Source organism: Mustela putorius, unplaced genomic scaffold (assembly GCF_011764305.1).
Source record: "Mustela putorius furo isolate JIRA1106 unplaced genomic scaffold, ASM1176430v1.1 tig00003867_pilon_pilon_pilon, whole genome shotgun sequence".
NCBI classification, from domain to species: Eukaryota; Metazoa; Chordata; class Mammalia; order Carnivora; family Mustelidae; genus Mustela; species Mustela putorius.
The window spans coordinates 5,058,444-5,082,181 of record NW_025422019.1 but is presented as its reverse complement, the minus strand read 5'-3'; positions in this window follow the sequence as shown (position 1 = coordinate 5,082,181).

The window sequence follows — 23,738 nt, the reverse complement described above, 5'->3', positions numbered from 1 at the left end:
AACTATAAAGTACTCATGAAAGAAATAGAAGAAGACACACAGAAAAGGGAAAATGTTCCATGCTCCTGGATTGGAAGAATAAATATTGTGAAAATGTCTATGCCACCTAAAGCAATCTACACATTCAATGCAATTCCTATCAAAATACCATATTTTTTTCAAAGAAATGGAAGAAATAATCCTAAAATTTATATGGAACCAGAAAAGACCTCGAGTAGCCATAGGAATATTGAAAAAGAAAGCCAAAGTTGGTGGCATCACAATTCTGGACTTCAAGCTCTATTACAAAGCTGTCATCATCAAGACAGCATGGTACTGGCACAAAAACAGACACATAGATCAATGGAACAGAATAGAGAGCCCAGAAATAGACCGTCATCCATAGGGTCAACTAATATTCGACAAAGTAGGAAAGAATGTCCAATGAAATAGACAGTCTCTGCAACAAATGGTGTTGAGAAAATTGGACAGCCACATGCAGAAAAATGAAATTGGACCATTTCCTTACACCACACATGAAAATAGACTCAAAATGGATGAAGAACTTCAGTGTGAGAATGGAATCCATCAAAATCCTTGAGTAGAACACAGGCAGCAACCTGTTCAACCTCAGCCGCAGCAACATCTTCCTAGGAACATCGCCAAAGGCAAAGGAAGCAAGGGTTAAAATGAACTATTGGGATTTCATCAAGATCAAAAGCTTTTGCACAGCAAAGGAAACAGTTAACAAAACCAAAAGACAACTGACAGAATGGGAGAAGATATTTGCCAACAACATATCAGATAAGGGGCTAGTGTCCAAAATCTATAAAGAACTTAGCAAACTCAACACCCAAATAACATATAATGCAATGAAGAAATGGTCAGAAGACATGAACAGACATTTCTGCAAAGAAGACATCCAGATGGCCAAAAGACACATGAAAAAGTGCTCCATATCACTCAGCAGCAGGGATATACAAATCAAAACCACAATGAAGTATCACTTCACACCAGTCAGAATGGCTAAAATTAGCAAGTCAGGAAATGATTGGTGTTGGTGAGGATGCGGAGAAAGGGGAACCCTCCTACACTGTTGGTGGGAATGCAAGCTGGTGCAGGCACTCTCGAAAACAGCATGGAGATTCCTCAAAATGTTAAAAGTAGAACTACCCTATGACCCAGCAATTGCACCACTGGGTATTTACCCTAAAGATACAAACATAGTGACCCGAAGGGGCACGTGTACCCGAATGTTTATGGTAGCAATGTCTATAATAGCCAAACAATGGAAAGAACCTAGATGTCCATCAACAGACGAATGGATCAAGAAGATGTGGTATATGTATACAACGGAATACTATGCAGCCATCAAAAGAAATGAAATCTTGTCATTTGTGACAATGTGGATGGAACTAGAGGGTATCATGCTTAGCAAAATAAGTCAATCAGAGAAAGACAACTATCATATTATCTCCCTGATATGAGGAAGTGGAGATGCAATATGGGGGGTTAAGGGGATAGGAGAAGAATCAATGAAACAACATGGGATTGGGAGGGAGACAAGCCATAAGTAACTCTTAATCTTACAAAACAAACTGAGGGTTGCTGGGGGGAGGGGTCGTTGGGAGAAGGGGGGTGGGGTTATGGATATTGGGTAGGGTATGTGCTATGGTGAGTGTTGTGAAGTGTGTCAACCTGGCAATTCACAGACCTGTACCCCTGGGGATAAAAATATATTATATGTTTATAAAAAATAAATTAAAAAATGAAAAAAAAAAGAATGCAGAAACCATATCTTATTTGAATCCTAGTGCTCCTGTGCTGGCATATGCCAGCACTAAAATAAATAAATAAATAAATAAATAAATAAATAATAAATAAATATATATGTATGTGTATATATATATACACATGTATATATATATACACGTGTATATATATATATATACATGTGTATATATATATACACATGTATATATATATACCTTGAAGTGTGGGGTTATCTGTCAGTCTTTAGTCAGAGCTATCCAGTAAAGGTAAGTACCATGCTGAACAAAAGACAAAACAAACAAACGAACAAAACTATGGTGTATTCAACCTTTTAACCATACTCCATAACCAAACATTCTATTCACTATAAAACAGCTCAGGCAACACTGTTTTTGCTGACAGTAGACTAAGTGAAAATATGACATATGAAGTGTATACAACCAATTCCTATTGTCTCAGCTCCATGTAGTCATATTGATCTATTTTTCATTGAACTCTACTGAAATTAAAACTCAGTTATTTAAAATGTACTCCATTTTAATGGAGACCATTGTTCCCCAGGGTATTTGGGGAGACAAATGATCTTCTGGGTGGTGTTGAAGGTTTCAGGTAGCAGAATCCCATTAATACCAGCTGGCCATTTGTCCTAAAGGAGTATCTTCTGTGGGAAAGTTATTGCTAATATAAGCTACTTTTACACTATAAACACATGGATGATTCAGGACTTGCTGGTGTATAAATTGGGTGCTTGGAGCAGGCAACATGTTGATAAGCCCATTGTAAAATTTGGTAATTAATATCATCAAATGACTCAAGATTCCTTGGGTGGCGTGACTTTTGCCAAAACTCACAAAGGGATTGCTTTTGCTTATATTTCCTCACAGTTGAGAAAATCACAAAGTCTCCCATTACAGTAAACCTGTGCACTTATTCATTCTGTCACTCACTCATTTATTTTTTCTTCTGCTTCTTTGTTTCCTCTCAACAATGAACATCTTTTAAATATCATCATCTATTTTTTAAAACTTAGGGATTCAAAGATGAGAGATGTATAATTATTTCCCCTAAAGGCTCAATGTGGACAGGGAAAAAGTGACATAAACAAAAATATATGATACAATGTGGTACATTCATTGATAGAGATTATAAATAAGATCACAGAGGATCACAGAACAGGGACAGGAACACTGAGCTCAGCTGGGCTCCTATGTATGTAGGGAGTGTGCATGATTGTGATTGTGTGGTGGTAGGGGTAATGGAATGAATGGCTAAATGGCACAGTATTCTATTCTAGCAGTTCCTGGAAGTAGTGACATCTGGATGAGCCTTTAAATATGTATGAAATTATGTAGGTGAAGGGAAAATGAAAGTTAGGATTGCCAGTCCAGATAAACCAATCAAAGGAATTGACAAAAAGTTTGGTATTTCCTTGAGTAAGGAGTAAACTCACAAAGGGGAAAACAAGGGGCTTCTTACTGCTAGAACATAAACTTCAAAGCAAGAATAGGTCAAAGATAATTCTGGTTCAGTAAGAAGGGTTCAGAGCATAGATAATCTTTTGTACCATTTTACAAGTTTTGATTAAGTATCATGCAGTAATTGGGGAGCAGTCATTGGAATATCAGAAGCAAGGGAGTGGCAGGGTCACATGAAGTTTATAGAAAAACAGATCTAAAATACCTTCTCATTTGTCTTTACAAAGCCAAAACTAATAATTTTAAAATCTGAAAAATATTAGCTACTAACTCATTTTATGATAACACCTGACCTGAAATGATGCAAGCTATTTATAGTCCTTACTTATTTTACATAGAATGCATGTTAATTTGTTTTGCTGGAGAAATATTAGCAAGTTCGAATATAAGGTGCTTCACCAGAACTTACCAGCTTGTTATAAAATTAATGATATGACATTCCTTTGTAAACTACTAAAGTTTCTGAGTTCTGAAATTATCTGACCCATGAGTATGGGATAAAGGAAGTATTAGTAGACCACCCTGGAAACTGTGTATCTGGTGGGAAGCAAAATAGTCATCAGTTAATAACATCTATAAGAATTTTTGTCTCACAAAAAGATTTAGCAAATTATAGACCAAACCTTATGAATATTAAATAAATAAATAAATAAATAAATAAACAGACAAAAGGTGAATTGGCACTAAGAAAACTGTGGAGCACTTTTGAAGTGGGGAATCTCATTAAAAGTGATATAATTCCCAATACATGGTCAAGAACATTTTGAGAAGAATAGGTCATGGAGAACTTTTTTGTAATCCTTCTTGACCTTAATGAGACAATTATATCAGAGAAATGTCCATACTTATAAAGACGCACATTTCTCTTTGGTTCCTACTTTTAAATACTTAATAATAATTAAATTTTAATCAAACTACCCAACGGGTTGAGTTTTTTTAGGCACATTGTACCTACTGAAACTGAGCTTGACCATATAGAAAATGTAAACTCACATCACATGTAAATGAATGTCTGAAAATCAAAGACAGATGACAGTGATCTGTACCACTTTATCCATTATCACTGTTGGAGTCCTAATCTAGGATGCATCAGGATTATTTAAACTATTTCCTAACTGGGATCTCTGCCTCCAGTATGGCCTGTCTCCAAATAATTCTTTTAGTTACAGGCAGATTTGGTGAAGTAATGCTGTGAGTATTATGCTTTGACTTGATTGTGTAATTTATCTTGTTCATTTCTTGCAGTCTTTTTGTTCAATTCCCTTTTTTGCAATATCTTTACATGGGTACTATGCTGACACATTTTTTTAATACATTTTTGGAGCCTTTTATGCCCTACTCATTTAATGACAGGCAGTGAAGAAGAAAGGCCAAGGGAATGAATTGAGCCAAGATTATTGGATTCCGTTGCACTGTCTCTGAACCTTGCCACTAAGAGTCAGCTCCATGAGCTTGGCTCTTCTTTGAGCCAACAGGAAATTACTTGGGCAGAAACGATGCCTTATATGTCACAGGTCCTTTATGAGACCACTTGGCATTTATTTCTTTGGCGAAGTAAGATTCTCAACTGATTGCTATCTTCTATTCTGACAACTTTCTTTTGCAAAAAGAGAGTGTCTGCTTCTTTCTTTATTCAGCTATACTTTCCATGCTACTCAGCAATGTCAAGAGAGAGCTGTGGAATGTTCTAGAAACTTTCCCCCTCATCTGGAGCCTGTTGGTCTTCAAAATGGATTCTTAATAAGCATATAAACTTTGGGGATCTGTGTTATCAATACCTCTGTAGCATGAATTTATATTCAACATCCTTACTTGAACAATTTTCATACAGTTGGAAGAACTTTATCGATTATGGTTTACAATTGGGTAGTTTTACATAATTGTTATAGATGGCATTTTCTACTTCTTATTCTTTTGGTTTTGATTTGATTTAAGAAAGAGGAGTCCTTACCTACCTTTTACTTGAAGCCATAGTGACCTTTCTGAAACAAAATCCTGATTCCTTTGTTTAAAATCCTTCAGTGACTCTACTGTTTTTGGAGCTTATCTAAAGTCCTTATGTTGGCCTTCACTTGCCTTCATGATCTGACCCGTGCTGACTCTCCAGTGCTATTGCTAAAAATTCTCCTTTCATATTCCAGGCTCAAGACATCCTGAGTCATAACCACTCAAAATTTTCTTCAAATAACCTAATTCTGTTGACTTCTAGGTCTCCATTATTCATCTGGAATCTCCTTTAAAGTGAGACAGACAATTTTAAGTTGCTCATGGGTAGATTGCTGAGATAATTATTCTAAATAGTAATTTCTATTTATAATGGGATGCATGATAGAATGAAAGTTGCATTTTTTATTCTCCAGGGACATAGTTTTAAAAATTAGATTCATTTCCATTTCAAAAGGAAAATATTATAAAAAGAAATAAGGTCCATCTACTTGTTCATTCTCCCAGTAATGTATTAATAATAAGATGAACAGTGATACTTTGAAATAGCTAGTATAAAAGTTATTCTATCTTCATTTGATTTTGTATTAATTAGAGTAACAGTAACTAGCCAATAATAAATCCCCAAATTTTCAGAAGTTTATCTCTTTCTTATGTATTAAGAAAGTCCATTATTGATGGATTATTAGTCCATTGTTGATGTTTCTGGCTAGGGTCATTTACAATCATATGGTGATTCAAGGACCCAGGGTGCCTCAGTTTCAAAGCTTTGAAATCTTTTAGTTCCTTAGAATTTTCTGCATCCAGATGGAATATTAAGAAAGAGAGAGTAGAGATAGCACAAACTTTCATTAAAAGCCCTGACTGACCACAGTAGCATATATAACTTGGCATATCTTCATAGACAAGATCTAATTACAAAGCCAAACCTACATATAAGGAAAACATTGGGAAATTAATCTTATGACTGAAAATCTTCTCAGGGATAACTCAGTAAATACTGCAAAAGAGGATACATGAGTGTAATCATTTCTGGCATAGTTATGTACTAGGTCATGTATTTCATATGACTTCACTTTTTAATAGATTTTTTTTAAAGTTTATGTCACCAAATTAATACTTTACTTTATTCATCAATGTCAAAAAGTTGGTTGAAAAGGAAAAAAAAAAGTGATTATAGGGAGCATTTTTTTTCCACTTTTCAACCTAGGAAAACAGTGTTCCAGTGTTCCTTCTCTCAAGCCAGAGGTGGAGTAGTCCTAGCTTTCTCCAGTCTGCAAGCATAAGACCTAACTGGTTTAAGCCAATTGGTATGTCCCATATACCAGGCAACTGAATTGGCCAAAAATGGTCATATGCACCACTTTAGACCAATGAAAGTCAGGCATGAACTTTTTATTTTTATTTTATTATTATTATTATTATTATTTTTGGTGAATAGACAAAGCTTGCATTTTTTCATTGATCTTGAGGATGAGAAGCTATATGGTGTGGAACTGCTGTTCATTTTCCTGGGAGGAAAGAATTAATCTAAAATTAAGTCAATATAGAGGAGCTGAGGGAAAGAGAAGGAAAGTGAAAGAGAGAGCAAGAGAGCAATTGGATCCTCTTGACATTTTTGGGGCATCTGAATTAGTCATTCCTGACATCTATCACTAGGATTTTTTTTTTTCAGATAAAATAAATTTCACTTTATTTATGTTTATTTATTTATTGTTTTTTTATTGAATTGAATTTTTTTCAGTGTTCCAAAATTCATCATTTATGCACCACACCCAGTGTTCCATGCAATATGTGCCCTTCTTAATACCCACCACCAGCGTCACCCAACCCCCCACTCCCCTCTCCTCCAAAGTGCTCAGTTTCTTTCTCAGTCCACAGTCTCTCATGGTTTGTCTCCTCCAAATTCCCCCAAATCACTTCTCCTCTCCATCTCCCAGTGTCCTCCATGTTATTCCTTATACTCCACAAGTCAGTGAATTTTTTATTCTTTTTTTCTATCAGTTGAAAGGGAATTGAGTGCCACACATACCAAATACTGTAGAATTTAAAAGATCTGGCTTATATTCTGAAATCTAATTAAGAAATACAAGTTACCAACAAAAACCCAATGAAATGCCAACAAGCTATTAACATTCCAGATAAGATTGCTTATAGACTTTTATTCATTGATAAAACCATCCATCTGAATAAGATACTGATTAAGTTGTGTAATATCTGATTAAAAATGGGTGGAAAGAAAATAATGAATCATAATCTATTTGAATTTGAAAAGAATGGAGTATTTGATCATTGTTCTATGGTGGCAGAAAAATAAAGCTGAATAATATCTATAAAATTCTTATTTAATCCTAGTTTTATCTGGACAAGGACTTGCAGGCACACAAATTAATTAGAATAAGATCAAATAAGGAATTGCATTGCAATTATGCAAGAAATCAAGATATGAATTTTGATTATATCTATATGCATTAAATATTTATATATTATATATTGCATATAATATAATGTATTTTATGTGTGTGTATGTATATATATAATGTGTGTGTATATATGTGTGTGTGTGTGTGTGTGTGTATGTGTATATAAGTAGGTGAGAGTCTTCTGTATCAGTCAATAATATACATGCCAACATGCTAAAATCTTTGTTGACTCATATCTGCTGTGGAAAAAAAGAAGTTGATAGACAATATTAAAACACTACAAAGTATTAAATACATGACAAGTATTATTACCCATGGCTATGAAAAAAATAAAGTCTCCCAAAATTTAAGTGTGGGAATGAATATTAACAAGATTTTAAATGATTAAAGAAAAAGAAATCACTTCTGTAAGACCACTGAAAACTAACATCCAAATTCTTTAAAATGAAATTGTTTGCATTACATGGAAATACAAGCTTAAAAGATACGCTTAAGCCTATAAAAGAAGTTTGCCAAAGAGCATTATCTTGTAGACCCTGAGAATTGTAAATGTGAATACATAATTGCATAATTAACATTATAATGTCTTTATTTTTTAAATCACCAAGCATTTATGCAAAACACTCAAAAAAAGGACATAAAATCATACAGTAGATATGGTGCTGCTGAACCACTACAGAAGTTAGAAAGAATCAAAACTTGAAAAAAGATCACTGATTAAGAAGTATGTAAACGTATTTAAACAAACTGTAAAGCAGAAGAAAACAGTGTTGAAACATATCAGGTCGCCTTCCTGTGATTCATATTATGTGTGAGACTTTTCAGATATCTTTGGTTAGCACCAGCTTCTGAGGTTTGTTTTTGTTTGTTTGTTTGTTTCCCCCAAATTTTATACCGTAACTTAGGTTATTTGGCAAGCACTTTTAAAGGTGGTTGCAACATATCCCACTAAATTGTCTTGTTTTCCCTCATGAAACACCTGAGGAGCGCAAATGCTTTGTCAGACCAATAATAAATACTCTCTAAATGAAAGATTGAAGACCATTAATCACACCTAAATCAAAGTGAATGGCTTAACTTTGCTCCATTTGGAGATTAAATGTAAGCATTTAAATAAACACACCTAAAAATACATGGTTTTCAATATTTTCCATCCATTCACTTTCTATATGACAGTAATAGTGCCAAATTTGAAGCTTTATTTGATTCAAGAACTGTCTTACAAATTACTTTTCAAAATATTTTAAAATATACTTTAATACTGAAGAACCAGCATTAAAAATATTTCTTGAAGAGGTGGGAATTGGCTGGTCCCTAGTTCCCATCCATGAACAACAGAGAACAGAACAAGAGGAATTTGAAAATATATACAATGTGTGTAGGCTGCCTGAGAGATTTGTTTCTGTATTACCTAACTCATAACTTAAGTGGCCAATATTTGTGGTTAGCAGTGGGTATGGGTTGTGAAAGCCAAAATGGGACTACAGACCTGCAGACCTAGGGAGATTACACTTCACCCAACAACGAAAAATATATACTTTTCTCAAATAAGTATGGAATATTATCCAGGATAGACCACATTTTAGGCCACACACACAAACAAATCTTAACACATTTATAAAGATTCAAGTCATACAAAAGATTCCAGTCCCAGCAGAATGAAACTTGAAGTCAATAGCAGTAGGAAAAGTGGGAAATCCACAAATATATGGAAATAAACAAAACACTCTTAGTCAATGGGTCAAAGAAGAAACAATAAAGGGAATTTTAAAATATCTCAAAAAATATGAAAACAACATATCAAAACATGGGATGCAATGAAGACAGTGCTTCATTTATAGTGCTGAAATGAAATGTATAGCTATAAATGTTTACATTAAATAAAATACAAAGGAAAAAAGACCTAACTCAAATCAACAACCTGAATTTACACCTTGAGGAACTAGAAAAAGAAGTAAAAGCCAAATCTAGTGAAGGAAGGGAATAATAAAAACTAGAATAGAGATAAATGAAATATAAAATAGATAAAATCAACAAAATCAAGTGGGTTCATTGAAAATAACAACAAAATTGACAAACCTGTAACTAGACTAACACAGAAAAGATGACTCAAGCAATTAACATCAGAAATGAAAAGGGGTGGTTACGACCGATTATATGAAATTTCACTATGATAGCTATAGCCTTATAAAATGCATATGTTTTTTTAAATAACAAGATATGAAAGTCAAAATTGTTCCTTTATTAATGGGCTTTGGAAATTATGTTGCATTAGCAAGCATGAAAACGATATCAATCTCGTTCTACACCTCCATCAGAACTCTTGAGTGACCTGGTACATTGTCAATGAGCAGTCATATATTTTTCTGAGCAGTAGTTCTGGAAAGATATATTCACCCTTATATTTATTGCAGTGTTATTCACAAGAGTCAAGATATTGAAGCAATCGACGTATTCATCTATAAATGAATGGAAAAAGAATGGGATATTACTCAGCCAAAAAAAAAAAAGGATGATATCTTGCCATGTGCAATAACATGAATTGACTTAGAAGGTATAATGCAGGGGGGAGGAGTCAAGATGGCGGAGAAGTAGCAAGCTGAGACTGCTTCAGCTAGCCGGAGATCAGCTAGATAGCTTATCTAAAGATTGCAAACACCTGAAAATCCATCGGCAGATCGAAGAGAAGAAGAACAGCAATTCTGGAAACAGAAAAACAACCACTTTCTGAAAGGTAGGACCGGCGGAGAAGTGAATCCAAAGCGACGGGAAGATAGACCCCGGGGGGAGGGGCCGGCTCCTGGCAAGCGGCGGAGCAACCACGCACAAAATCAGGACTTTTAAAAGTCTGTTCCGCTGAGGGACATCGCTCCAGAGGCTAAACCGGGGCGAAGCCCACGCGGGGTAAGCGTGGCCTCAGGTCCCGCAGGGTCACAGAAGGATCGGGGGTGTCTGAGTGTTGCAGAGCTTGCGGGTATTGGAACGGGAAAGCCGGCTACAGAGACAGCCGACAGTAGCTCACAGCTCGGTGTTACCTTGAACTGGTCGCAGGTCGGTGAGCTCGGAGCGCGGCCGGAGGTCAGGCAGACGGGAGTGACTGGGCGCTGTTCTCTGAGGGCGCACTGAGGAGTGGGGCCCCGGGCTCTCGGCTCCTCCAGCCGGAGACCAGGAGGCCGCCATTTGTATTCCCGTCCTCCGGAACTCTACGGAAAGCGCTCAGGGAACAAAAGCTCCTGAAAGCAAACCCGAGCGGATTACTCACCCCGGCCCCGGGTAAGGGCGGTGTAATTCTGCCTGGGGCAAAGACACTTGAGAATCACTACAACAGGCCCCTCCCCCAGAAGATCAACAAGAAATCCAGCCGAGACCAAGTTCACCTACCAAGGAATGCGGTTTCAATACCAAGGAGAGCAGCAGAATTCCAGAGGAGGAGAAAGCCAAGCACGGAACTCATGGCTTTTTTGCTGTGATTTTTTTTAGTCTTGCAGTTAATTTAATTTTTTCTTTTTCATTTTTTTTTTTTCTCGCCTTCGGGTGATTTTTTTTAGTCTTGCAGTTAATTTAATTTTTTCTTTTTCATTTTTTTTTTTTTTCTCGCCTTCGGGTAAAAATTTTTTTTAACTGTTACGTTTTTCTTTTTTAACGATTTTTTACTAGTTTATCTAATATATATATTTTTTCTTTCTTACATTTTTCTTAGGTGTTTTATTTTTTAAAAAATTCTTTTCTTTTCTTTTCTTTTTATTTTGTTTTTTTTTTTTTTTCTTTCTTCCTTTTTGAACCCCTTTTTATCCCCTTTCTCCCCACTCACGATTTTGGATCTCTTCTAATTTGGTTAAAGCATATTTTCCTGGGGTTGTTGCCACCCTTTTAGTATTTTACTTGCCCCTTCATTTACTCTTATCTGGACAAAATGACAAGACGTAAAAATTCAACACAAAAAAAAGAACAAGAGGCAGTACCGAAGGCTAGGGACCTAATCAATACAGACATCGGTAATATGTCAGATCTAGAGTTCAGAATGACAATTCTCAAGGTTCTAGCCGGGCTCGAAAAAGGCATGGAAGATATTAGAGAAACCCTCTCGAGAGATATAAAAGCCCTTTCTGGAGAAATAAAAGAACTAAAAACTAACCAAGTTGAAATCAAAAAAGCTATTAATGAGGTCCAATAAAAAATGGAGGCTCTAACTGCTAGGATAAATGAGGCAGAAGAAAGAATTAGTGATATAGAAGACCAAATGACAGAGAATAAAGAAGCTGAGCAAAAGAGAGACAAACAGCTACTGGACAACGAGCGGAGAATTCGAGAGATAAGTGACACCATAAGACGAAACAACATTAGAATAATTGGGATTCCAGAAGAAGAAAGAGAGAGGGGAGCAGAAGGTATACTGGAGAGAATTATTGGGGAGAATTTCTCCAATATGGCAAAGGGAACGAGCATCAAATTTCAGGAGGTTCAGAGAATACCCCTCAAAATCAATAAGAATAGGCCCACACCCCGTCACCTAATAGTAAAATTTACAAGTCTCAATGACAAAGAGAAAATCCTGAAACCAGCCCGGGAAAAGAAGTCTGTAACATACAATGGTAAAAATATTAGATTGGCAGCTGACTTATCCACAGAGACCTGGCAGGCCAGAAAGAGCTGGCATGATATTTTCAGAGCACTAAACGAGAAAAACATGCAGCCAAGAATACTATATCCAGCTAGGCTATCATTGAAAATAGAAGGAGAGATTAAAAGCTTCCAGGACAAACAACAACTGAAAGAATTTGCAAATACCAAACCAGCTCTACAGGAAATATTGAAAGGGGTCCTCTAAGCAAAGAGAGAGCCTACAAGTGGTAGATCAGAAAGGAACAGAGACCATATACAGTAACAGTCACCTTACAGGCAATACAATGGCACTAAATTCATATCTCTCAATAGTTACCCTGAATGTGAATGGGCTAAATGCCCCTGTCAAAAGACACAGGGTATCAGAATGGATAAAAAAACAAAACCCATCCATATGTTGCCTCCAAGAAACACATTTTAAGCCCGAAGACACCTCCAGATTTAAAGTGAGGGGGTGGAAAAGAATTTACCATGCTAATGGACATCAGAAGAAAGCAGGAGTGGCAATCCTTATATCAGATCAATTAGATTTTAAGCCAAAGACTATAATAAGAGATGAGGAAGGACACTATATCATACTCAAAGGGTCTGTCCAACAAGAAGATTTAACAATTTTAAATATCTATGCCCCCAATGTGGGAGCAGCCAACTATATAAACCAATTAAGAACAAAATCAAAGAAACACATCAACAATAATACAATGATAGTAGGGGACTTTAACACTCCCCTCACTGAAATGGACAGGTCATCCAAGCAAAAGATCAGCAAGGAAATAAAGGCCTTAAATGACACACTGGACCAGATGGACATCACAGATATATTCAGAATATTTCATCCCAAAGCAACAGAATACACATTCTTCTCTAGTGCACATGGAACATTCTCCAGAATAGATCACATCCTCGGTCCTAAATCAGGACTCAACCGGTATCAAAAGATTGGGATCATTCCCTGCATATTTTCAGACCACAATGCTCTAAAGCTAGAACTCAACCACAAGAGGAAGTTTGGAAAGAACCCAAATACATGGAGACTAAACAATATCCTTCTAAAGAATGAATGGGTCAACCGGGAAATTAAAAAAGAATTGAAAAAAATCATGGAAACAAATGATAATGAAAATACAACGGTTCAAAATCTGTGGGACACAACAAAGGCAGTCCTGAGAGGAAAATATATAGCGGTACAAGCCTTTCTCAAGAAACAAGAAAGGTCTCATGTACACAACCTAACCCTACACCTAAAGGAGCTGGAGAAAGAACAAGAAAGAAACCCTAAGCCCAGCAGGAGAAGAGAAATCATAAAGATCAGAGCATAAATCAATGAAATAGAAACCAAAAAAACAATAGAACAAATAAACGAAACTAGGAGCTGGTTCTTTGAAAGAATTAATAAAATTGATAAACCCCTGGCCCGACTTATCAAAAAGAAAAGAGAAAGGACCCAAATAAATAAAATCATGAATGAAAGAGGAGAGATCACAACTAACACCAAAGAAATACAAACAATTATAAGAACATACTATGAGCAACTCTACGGCAATAAATTTGACAATCTGGAAGAAATGGATGCATTCCTAGAAACATATAAACTACCACAACTGAACCAGGAAGAAATAGAAAGCCTGAACAGACCCATAACCAGTAAGGAGATTGAAATAGTCATTAAAAATCTCCAAACAAACAAAAGCCCAGGGCCAGACGGCTTCCCGGGGGAATTGTACCAAACTTTTAAAGAAGAACTAATTCCTATTCTCCTGAAACTGTTCCAAAAAATAGAAATGGAAGGAAAACTTCCAAACTCATTTTATGAGGCCAGCATCACCTTGATCCCAAAACCAGACAAGGATCCCACCAAAAAAGAGAGCTATAGACCGATATCCTTGATGAACACAGATGCGAAAATACTCAACAAAATACTAGCCAATAGGATTCAATAGTACATTAAAAAGATTATTCACCATGACCAAGTGGGATTTATTCCAGGGCTGCAAGGTTGGTTCAACATCCGCAAATCAGTCAATGTGATACAACACATCAATAAAAGAAACAACAAGAACCATATGATACTCTCAATAGATGCTGAAAAAGCATTTGACAAAGTACAGCATCCCTTCCTGATCAAAACTCTTCAAAGTGTAGGGATAGAGGGCACATACCTCAATATCATCAAAGCCATCTATGAAAAACCCACTGCAAATATCATTCTCAATGGAGAAAAACTGAAAGCTTTTCCGCTAAGCTCAGGAACACAGCAGGGATGTCCATTATCACCACTGCTATTCAACATAGTACTAGAGGTCCTAGACTCAGCAATCAGACAACAAAAGGAAATTAAAGACATCCAAATCGGCAAAGAAGTCAAATTATCACTCTTTGCAGATGATATGATACTATATGTGGAAAACCCAAAAGACTCCACTCCAAAACTGCTAGAACTTATACAGGAATTCAGTAAAGTGTCAGGATATAAAATCAATGCACAGAAATCAGTTGCATTTCTCTACACCAACAGCAAGACAGAAGAAAGAGAAATTAAGGAGTCAATCCCATTTACAATTGCATCCAAAACCATAAGATACCTAGGAATAAACCTAACCAAAGAAACACAGAATCTATACTCAGAAAACTATAAAGTACTCATGAAAGAAATTGAGGAAGACACAAAGAAATGGAAAAATGTTCCATGCTCCTGGATTGGAAGAATAAATATTGTGAAAATGTCTATGCTACCTAAAGCAATCTACACATTTAATGCAATTCCTATCAAAGTACCATCCATCTTTTTCAAAGAAATGGAACAAATAATCCTAAAATTTATATGGAACCAGAAAAGACCTCGAATAGCCAAAGGGATATTGAAAAAGAAAGCCAACGTTGGTGGCATCACAATTCCGGCCTTCAAGCTCTATTACAAAGCTGTCATCATCAAGACAGCATGGTACTGGCACAAAAACAGGCACATAGATCAATGGAACAGAATAGAGAGCCCAGAAATAGACCCTCAAATCTATGGTCAACTAATCTTCGACAAAGCAGGAAAGAATGTCCAATGGAAAAAAGACAGCCTCTTCAATAAATGGTGCTGGGAAAATTGGACAGCCACATGCAGAAAAATGAAATTGGACCATTTCCTTACACCACACACAAAAATAGACTCAAAATGGATGAAGGACCTCAATGTACGAAAGAAATCCATCAAAATCCTTGAAGAGAACACGGGCAGCAACCTCTTCGACCTCTGCCGCAGCAACATCTTCCTAGGAACAACGCAAAAGGCAAGGGAAGCAAGGGCAAAAATGAACTATTGGGATTTCATCAAGATCAAAAGCTTTTGCACAGCAAAGGAAACAGTTAACAAAATCAAAAGACAACTGACAGAATGGGAGAAGATATTTGCAAACGACATATCAGATAAAGGACTAGTGTCCAGAATCTATAAAGAACTTAGCAAACTCAACACCCAAAGAACAAATAATCCAATCAAGAAATGGGCAGAGGACATGAACAGACATTTCTGCAAAGAAGACATCCAGATGGCCAACAGACACATGAAAAAGTGCTCCATATCACTCGGCATCAGGGAAATACAAATCAAAACCACAATGAGATATCACCTCACAGCAGTCAGAATGGCTAAAATCAACAAGTCAGGAAATGACAGATGCTGGCGAGGATGCGGAGAAAGGGGAACCCTCCTAGACTGTTGGTGGGAATGCAAGCTGGTCAGCCACTCTGGAAAACAGCATGGAGGTTCCTCAAAATGTTGAAAATAGAAATGCCCTATGACCCAGCAATTGCACTATTGGGTATTTACCCTAAAGATACAAATGTAGTGATCCAAAGGGGCACATGCACCCGAATGTTTATAGCAGCAATCTCCACAATAGCCAAACTATGGAAAGAACCTAGATGTCCATCAACAGATGAATGGATCAAGAAGATGTGGTATATATACACAATGGAATACTATGCAGCCATCAAAAGAAATGAAATCTTACCATTTGCAACAACATGGATGGAACTAGAGCGTATCATGCTTAGCGAAATAAGTCAAGCAGAGAAAGACAGCTATCATATGATCTCCCTGATATGAGGAAGTGGTGATGCAACATGGAGGCTTAAGTGGGTAGAAGAAGAATCAATGAAACAAGATAGGATTGGGAGGGAGACAAACCATAAGTGACTCTTAATCTCACTAAACAAACTGAGGATTGCTGGGGGGAGGGGGTTTGGGTGAAGGGGGTGGGATTATGGACATTGGGTAGGGTATGTGCTTTGGTGAGTGCTGTGAAGTGTGTAAACCTGGTGATTCACAGACCTGTACCCCTGGGGATAAAAATATATGTTTATAAAAAATAAAAAATTAAAAAAAAAAAGAAGGTATAATGCAAAGTGAAGTAAGTCCATTAAAGAAAGACAAACACCTTATGATTTCACTTATATGTGGAATTTAAGAAAAGTACACACACACAAATGAACAAGGGAAAAAGGAGACAACCAAGAACAAAATAAACCAAAACAAATCAAAACAGACTCTTAAATACAGAGCACAAACACGCAGTTGTCAGAGGGGAGATGGGCAGGGAGAATAATTAAAATAGGTAAAGGGGATTAGAATATATTTATCTGGATGAGCCTGAAAAATTTATAGAATTATTGAATCATTATATTGTACACCTGAGAATAATATAACAGTGCATGTTAATTATACTTCAATAAAATATAATAAAAACCCACTGAATTGCACACTTAAACTGATTTAAATTTAAAATTGTGTGTTATATATATATTTTGCTACAATAAAAACGATGCTTTAAATGTAAAAAACAAAAATGGTGTCTGGCTGACTCATTCAGTAAAACATGTGATTCTTGATCTTTGGATCGTGAGTTCAAGCCCCATGGTGGGTAGAGAGGTTACTTAAAAAAAAATTAAAAAGTGTAAAAAAAATCTAACATGATTTCAATTCAAAGTCTTTGCACTGCCTATTTCCTCTGCATGGAACATTTGTCCTAATTTAGCTAAAGAATTAATTTTCTTAGTCCTTCCAATCTACACTCAAATGTCATTTTTAAATGAATCTATCCTTGAGAATCCCATATAAAATTACCCTATCCGGAAACTTCCGAACTACCTGAACACAATCTACTTTTTAATAATATCTATGACATTATACTTATCTATTTATTTATTATTTCTACCATTTTTATCTTTTATTCCACCAGTCAGTAGGCTCCATGAGTCCTGGGATTTTTATCTGCTTGCTTCCCCATGTATCCTGGATCCATGACAGTGCCTGGCCCAAAATAGATACTCCATAAACCTTAATGCTGAAAGTTGAAAGGAGACCTCCATAAAACTAAGTACATGGATGATGTCATTCCTGAGCCCATGACTACTGAGATGTACCAACATTAACTACCAGATCACCCAGTAGGTTTTACTTTCATTATCACTGAGTCATATCAAAGGTCTACCATGATCTCAAAAGATATTTTTGGGAAAGAGACAATATCCATGTAAGCTTGGAAATTTTGTAGGGGGGAATATACCTAGGAAAAATTTAGTATAGAACTCAGAAATGGTCACAACAAAGCTAACTAGGGAATGCCAAGTGGAAGGAGATCAATCTTGAGCCAGATGAATTGTCAAGGTGTGAAGAATAACTAGATTTTATTTTTGATTATCTCCTCAGCATACCCAGAAATATCTGGTATTATAGAACCTAGTGGAAAACTGATTTCCAGCAGTCAAGAAGAATGGGATCATAAAGCTACTATGTTTTGCAATTTAACCAGAAGTATTACTTCATAACCTGGTGAAGGATAGAATAGTCCACTAGGGGAGCTTGGGTGGCTCAGTTGGTTATGCGTCTGCCTTTAGCTCAGTTAATGATCCCAAGGTTCTGGGATCTAACCTCATGTCAGGATCTCTGCTCAGCTGGAAGCCTGCTTCTGCCTGCTACTCTGCCTGCTGGTGTTCATGCTTACTTACTCTCTCTGTCAATTAAATAAATAAAATATTTAAAATAAGTAAATAAATGTGGATTTTTCTTTAAAAAAAAGAAAATAGTCCACTAATTTTGTAATGATGTTACTCTAAAATAAGTGTTAATATATTTTAATTTCATAAATGGAAACCTAAAGCCCAGTAATAACCTACAACTTTTAAAATTATGTTGTACTCCCATCTATCTGATTTCAACATAAAACATTCATAAGACTAAGAAAATAGTCTTCCTTTTTAATTTTTCAAGAAAGCATACAATTTAGTTCTAAAATTTAATTTTACTTTTAAGGTACCTAAGAATTAAAGAGAAATAATGACATGAATCAAAACTTTTCTGATGAACCTGTTTATATACTCTTCCATAAAAAAAAGTGTAAGTCTGGAAACAAAACAGCTGAGAAGACAGAATAACATATAGAAATTTGTAAAACGATATAAAAAAGGATATAGAAAAGAAGTAAAAAAATTCATGAATTATATCTTTTAAAATATATAATATTTTAATGAACATCTTTTGGATATAGTCATGTAATTTTTCTAAAGCATTTTCCCTTTGAAATTGCAATAAACTGTTAGAGATAACATCACCAAATATCTATTTTGGCTGCAGAACACAATGCATCTGGGTATAACTTAATAGTTTACATATTAATTTTCTCATCTTACTCTGATGAGCAGGAATGCTTTACTATAAATGCAGTTAAGTTTGTCATTTTATATCTACTCAACAAAGTTCCCTAAATTTATTATGAGTATCATCAAATTGTTCTTAGCAATTTCAAAGCATTTGGGGAAAAAACATGTGTCAAATTCAAAAAGAAGTAGAATTTTCCTCAATATAATTAATGTCCATTTTTATTTTTATTGTCTGATGAATTATTTTAAAAGGTTACAAGAAAATGCAATAAAAATTTGATTGATACACATAACCAATATCTTAACACTTCAGGAGGTAAAACAAATTTCAATAAAAACAATCATAATAAATTCTACCAGAAAAGAGAAAATAACTATTTCAACTGAGATTTCTCACTGGGCTTAAAAAGGTATGAAATTAGGGGTAGAGGGAAAAGCATTACACCCTAAAGAATGCCCCAAAATGTGATTGATTAACTCTGTTTCAGGACAAAATTTCAAGCCGATTACCTCATCTTGTGTTACACAAAGTGATTATTTTATTTGAAGTTTTTCTTGTGATTGTCTGATTGTTTATAATGTGCCTCTTCTGGCTAAAGACTCACCCTTGGCTCAGGTGTAAAAACTGTAGGCAAATCTTAACTCAATCCTGATTCAAATGCTTGTTTGTAGTTCTGTTCTTATAAATACAACTTTGCTAATATAATCTGAGATCCTGGGTTTTCCTAGATATACTAATTTTTAAAAATCCTATTATGTTTTAAACAGATATATGGAATGTATGCATAATTGTGTATATGTGTGTATAAATACTCTGACAGTCCACCAGACCTGATTCAAATAATTCAAATTCAAATAATAAAAGTCTCCCTGTTCTGCAGATTTTAAAAAGAATAAAACTATGTACCATTAAATACAAAACATAGAAAATAAATACTTTTCTGTACACTTTAGGCCATTTTCTAGGCCCTGGAGAAAAAGCATTATGTGTAATGTCAAGTGGCAAGAATCAGAAATATCCAGCAAAATGTCCTTTGGAAGCTGGTCTTATACATTGAAGGGATGGTAGGAGTTCACCGTTTGGGGCAAAGGTCAGGGCTAGAAGGTAGTGGATATGATTCCTAGTAAAGACATTGATAATGAAAATTTCACAGCATACCCAGGGAATGGATAATATGGTTATGAATTGCTAGCCAAAAAAATATAAGGCAAGTTAAAAGACAAGAAAGGAGACGTAGAAAGGAACCAGAGAATCGGAACTATGGAGGGAACTTGAAATTATATCCTGTGGGTGATGCAGAGCCATTGAAAAGATTCAACCAGGGAAGTTGCATTATTGGACATAAAGAATTAATTTTGTTAGGTGAAGCATACAACAAAGGACCAAAGATTCTTCAAATAACCTTTAGGAAATATTAGAGACATGGTTTTTTTTGGGGGGGGGGTTGGACATATTTTGTGTTGTAACTTTATGATTCTTAGGACTTTTTTTTCTTTTAAACATCTATTGCTATTATGTGACTATAATTGATAGCTGTCATCAACGAAATCATCATGGAATCAGGAAAAACTCTATGGAGTACTTAAAATCTCAACTGTGTCTTAAAATCTGCATAGGAAAAGATCTGCACAAGGTCACAGAAGGACTACAGTGAGGTTTAAGTGAGTGTATATTCATCAGCCATTTCTTGGATGAAGATCATCTAATCTTCATCCATCCATCCACCCATCCATCCATCATTTATTTAAATTCATCCATTCCTTTCTCCTCATCTTCTTGCTCCGCACATGTTTTCCCTTCCCAGTGTGTTTGGCAGCATTGTCATTTTGAGTTATAAGTCAGTTCAGGATCATCTGCAATCACACTACTGGGTATTTACCCCAAAGATACAAATGTAATACATTTCTTGCTCCAGACCTGGAATTGGCCATTTATCTGAGAGCTCTCAGTTCCTTTAGGTATAATATTATATTATCTGGGTGTAAGAGATGCTCTTTGTTACTGACTTGGTCATTTTTTATAGGCCTTGTCAGTGCAAAGAGCTAATATAACTGTATATACACTATTATATTTTATAAATAAATAAATAAATAAATAAATATATATATATTCAAAGAGAAAATATGTCATGAATCCATAGTGATATTTTAAAAATGTTAATATTGATTAAAATATATAAATATACATGTAGCATGAATCCATGTATATAAAACCCAAGAACACATAAAACTAAATAGTTTCATTTGTGGATACATAAGGTGGGAAAACAAGACAAATATGTTATTTCCTTTTGAGGCAGGATATGGTTACCTGCAGAAGAGGAGAGGTTGTCATCCAGTAGAGGGGTTCCGAAGCTTCTGGGAGTGCTGACAATGCCTTTTCCCTCGACGGAGGTGGTTATATAAAGTATCTGTTAACTTCAGAGTAGTTTGCTAGGTTGTACATATGTTCATACAATTTACTGTACGTGTTAAAATTCATGGTATAAAGTTAATTTTAAAAAAGTTGCTGTGGCCTGCTCTTCTCAACTTTTCTTAAACATCACTGATTTTACTCTCCCAACTTTCTTTTCCCAACTCTGTCAGTGCTATTTTTGAATATTCCATGCCTTAAAAATTCCATGCAAAGAACTTGGAGCTTTTTGGAGGAATGACACCAAAGACTTCTAATAAATATGCTTTAGCTTGTTAGATTAGCTTTACTAGGACTTTTTTTTTTTTTTCTACCTTGTACTATTGGTCCACATATGGGTATTAAATAACTCCATTTTCTCTCATTAACTGAATTATCAAAGTCCACCATCCTGGTCTCTATATCTTTAAATTGTGCTTAATGTATTTTAAACAAAAAACATTTGCTGAGCATTTTGTAGTAGCCCAGAACTGTGCCACACACCTAGCAAGCAGCATCTATCTACCCAACCTTGAAAACACTCACATTATGTTGATGAAATATATTGTTGGAAAATTAAATTATTGGGAATTGTTTTTGCACTCAATATCTATAATCAGGTAAAAAAACGTTATTTTTATTTATTCAGATTTAAAATTATAAGAAACAAATCTGTTTGCTGACATATGTTGTAGTTATAATAGTTGCATGTGCTCATAAAGTAAAGGTGAATATTATTTTTTTATTCACTTTAAATAGGCCCAGAGGAGCAGAACAGTTTTATATTTTTGTGGTTTAGTTTGTTTTGTTGTTATTGTTTAGAAATAATTGGTAATTTGTGGAGCTGGGATTTAAACCCTGGTCATAGTTCTCTTACTTTATTCCAGGATTTCATTCCAACTTCCTCTATCAAATATACTTGATGCATCATCTCTAATAATTACTACAAACAATCCTATTTGGATTGGATGCAAACTTTCATTGTATCTGTTTGGTATCTCTGAATCTTCTAAATCCCAGAACACTGGATAAGTTGGATTCTCATGTGGATGGATACAATCCAACATACTGATTGAACCTGAAAATATTACTTACTTACAAAACTTGGCAGATTTTATAGAAGACTCTGTTGCCAGTAAAGATGGGATAAAAGTTAAATTCAATGATTATTGAGGCACACCAAACAGAAAGAAATAGAAAGAATCTTGGTTTGGAAGCTGGAAAACAGGATTTGTATTCAGTATCTGCTTAACATGTGAGGTAGTAGGTAGGTAGACAAACTGGCAGCTCCCCATTGTTTTACAGCTCCAAATCCCATTGCACTCTTGTTCTAGCCTGGCTTTTTAGGCTCAATACCTCAGTGTTCTCTTTCTCCCTTCTTTTTTTCCCAACACACACACACACACACACACACACGCATGCACACACACACATCCTAGTCATTCTAAGTTTTGCACGGAGCATACCATGAACCTTTCAAACTCACTGCTAACATGTGACCAGTTCCCAGGAAGGAACTATTTGATTTCTTCCTGAGTCATCAAAGCAATGTTCTATTGTCCTTGTCCTGGTTACACACACACACATGAGATAAGCTGACCTAAATAACAATAGTTTCCAAATGAAGAAAACACAGCTGAACCTCTTGAGAACATTGATTCATGACATTAGATACTGAGCTAGGATTTCATCCCTGAGGTAATACTGGGGTGGAAAAATCTAAGCTGTAATTTGCTGGAGGATTAATTTGGATTAATCTGGGAGTTAAAAGTTCCAGAGTGGAGTTTACCTCCTAGAGCTCTACAGGGTTCTCACGTTGAAGATCAAAGAAAAATTATCTCATTCTTCTGGCATGGTAAAGGGAAAAGGGGCCATTTTGAAAGATGCTGGATCTGTTTTTTTAACTGTGTCTCAGTTTAAGGGAAACTAATTTACCAGTTCCCAACTTATTGGGGTTTTGTCAGAACCCAAACTAACTAGGGGAAGGGAAATACCCAACTCCAGCACATTCTAGCTTTCCACATAGAGAAGAAACCTTCTCCAGCTCCATCTAGTCATCCTGTTCCATCAGGGATGGATAAAACTGAGAGTCACTTACAAGTTTCACAGCTGAGAGGCAGAGGCTCATTAAGAGACTGGGCTAGGGGCACTTGAGTGGCTCAGTGGGTTAAGCCTCTGCCTTTGGCTCAGGTCATGATTTCAGGGTCCTGGGATCGAGCCCTGCAACGGGTTCTCTGCTCAGCAGGGAGTCTGCTTCCTCCTCTCTCTCTGACTGCCTCTCTGCCTACTTGTGATCTCTCTCTGTCAAATAAATAAATAAAATCTTAAAAAAAAAGAGAGAGAGAGAGAGACTGGGCTAATCATAGGATTACAGAACATGTCCCCTCTCCACACACCTTACCACATAGCCAAAAACACCTATTTACCAGAGTTACCTTGACCCATGCCATTATGTGGAGCTTTCAACAAGATATTACAAGG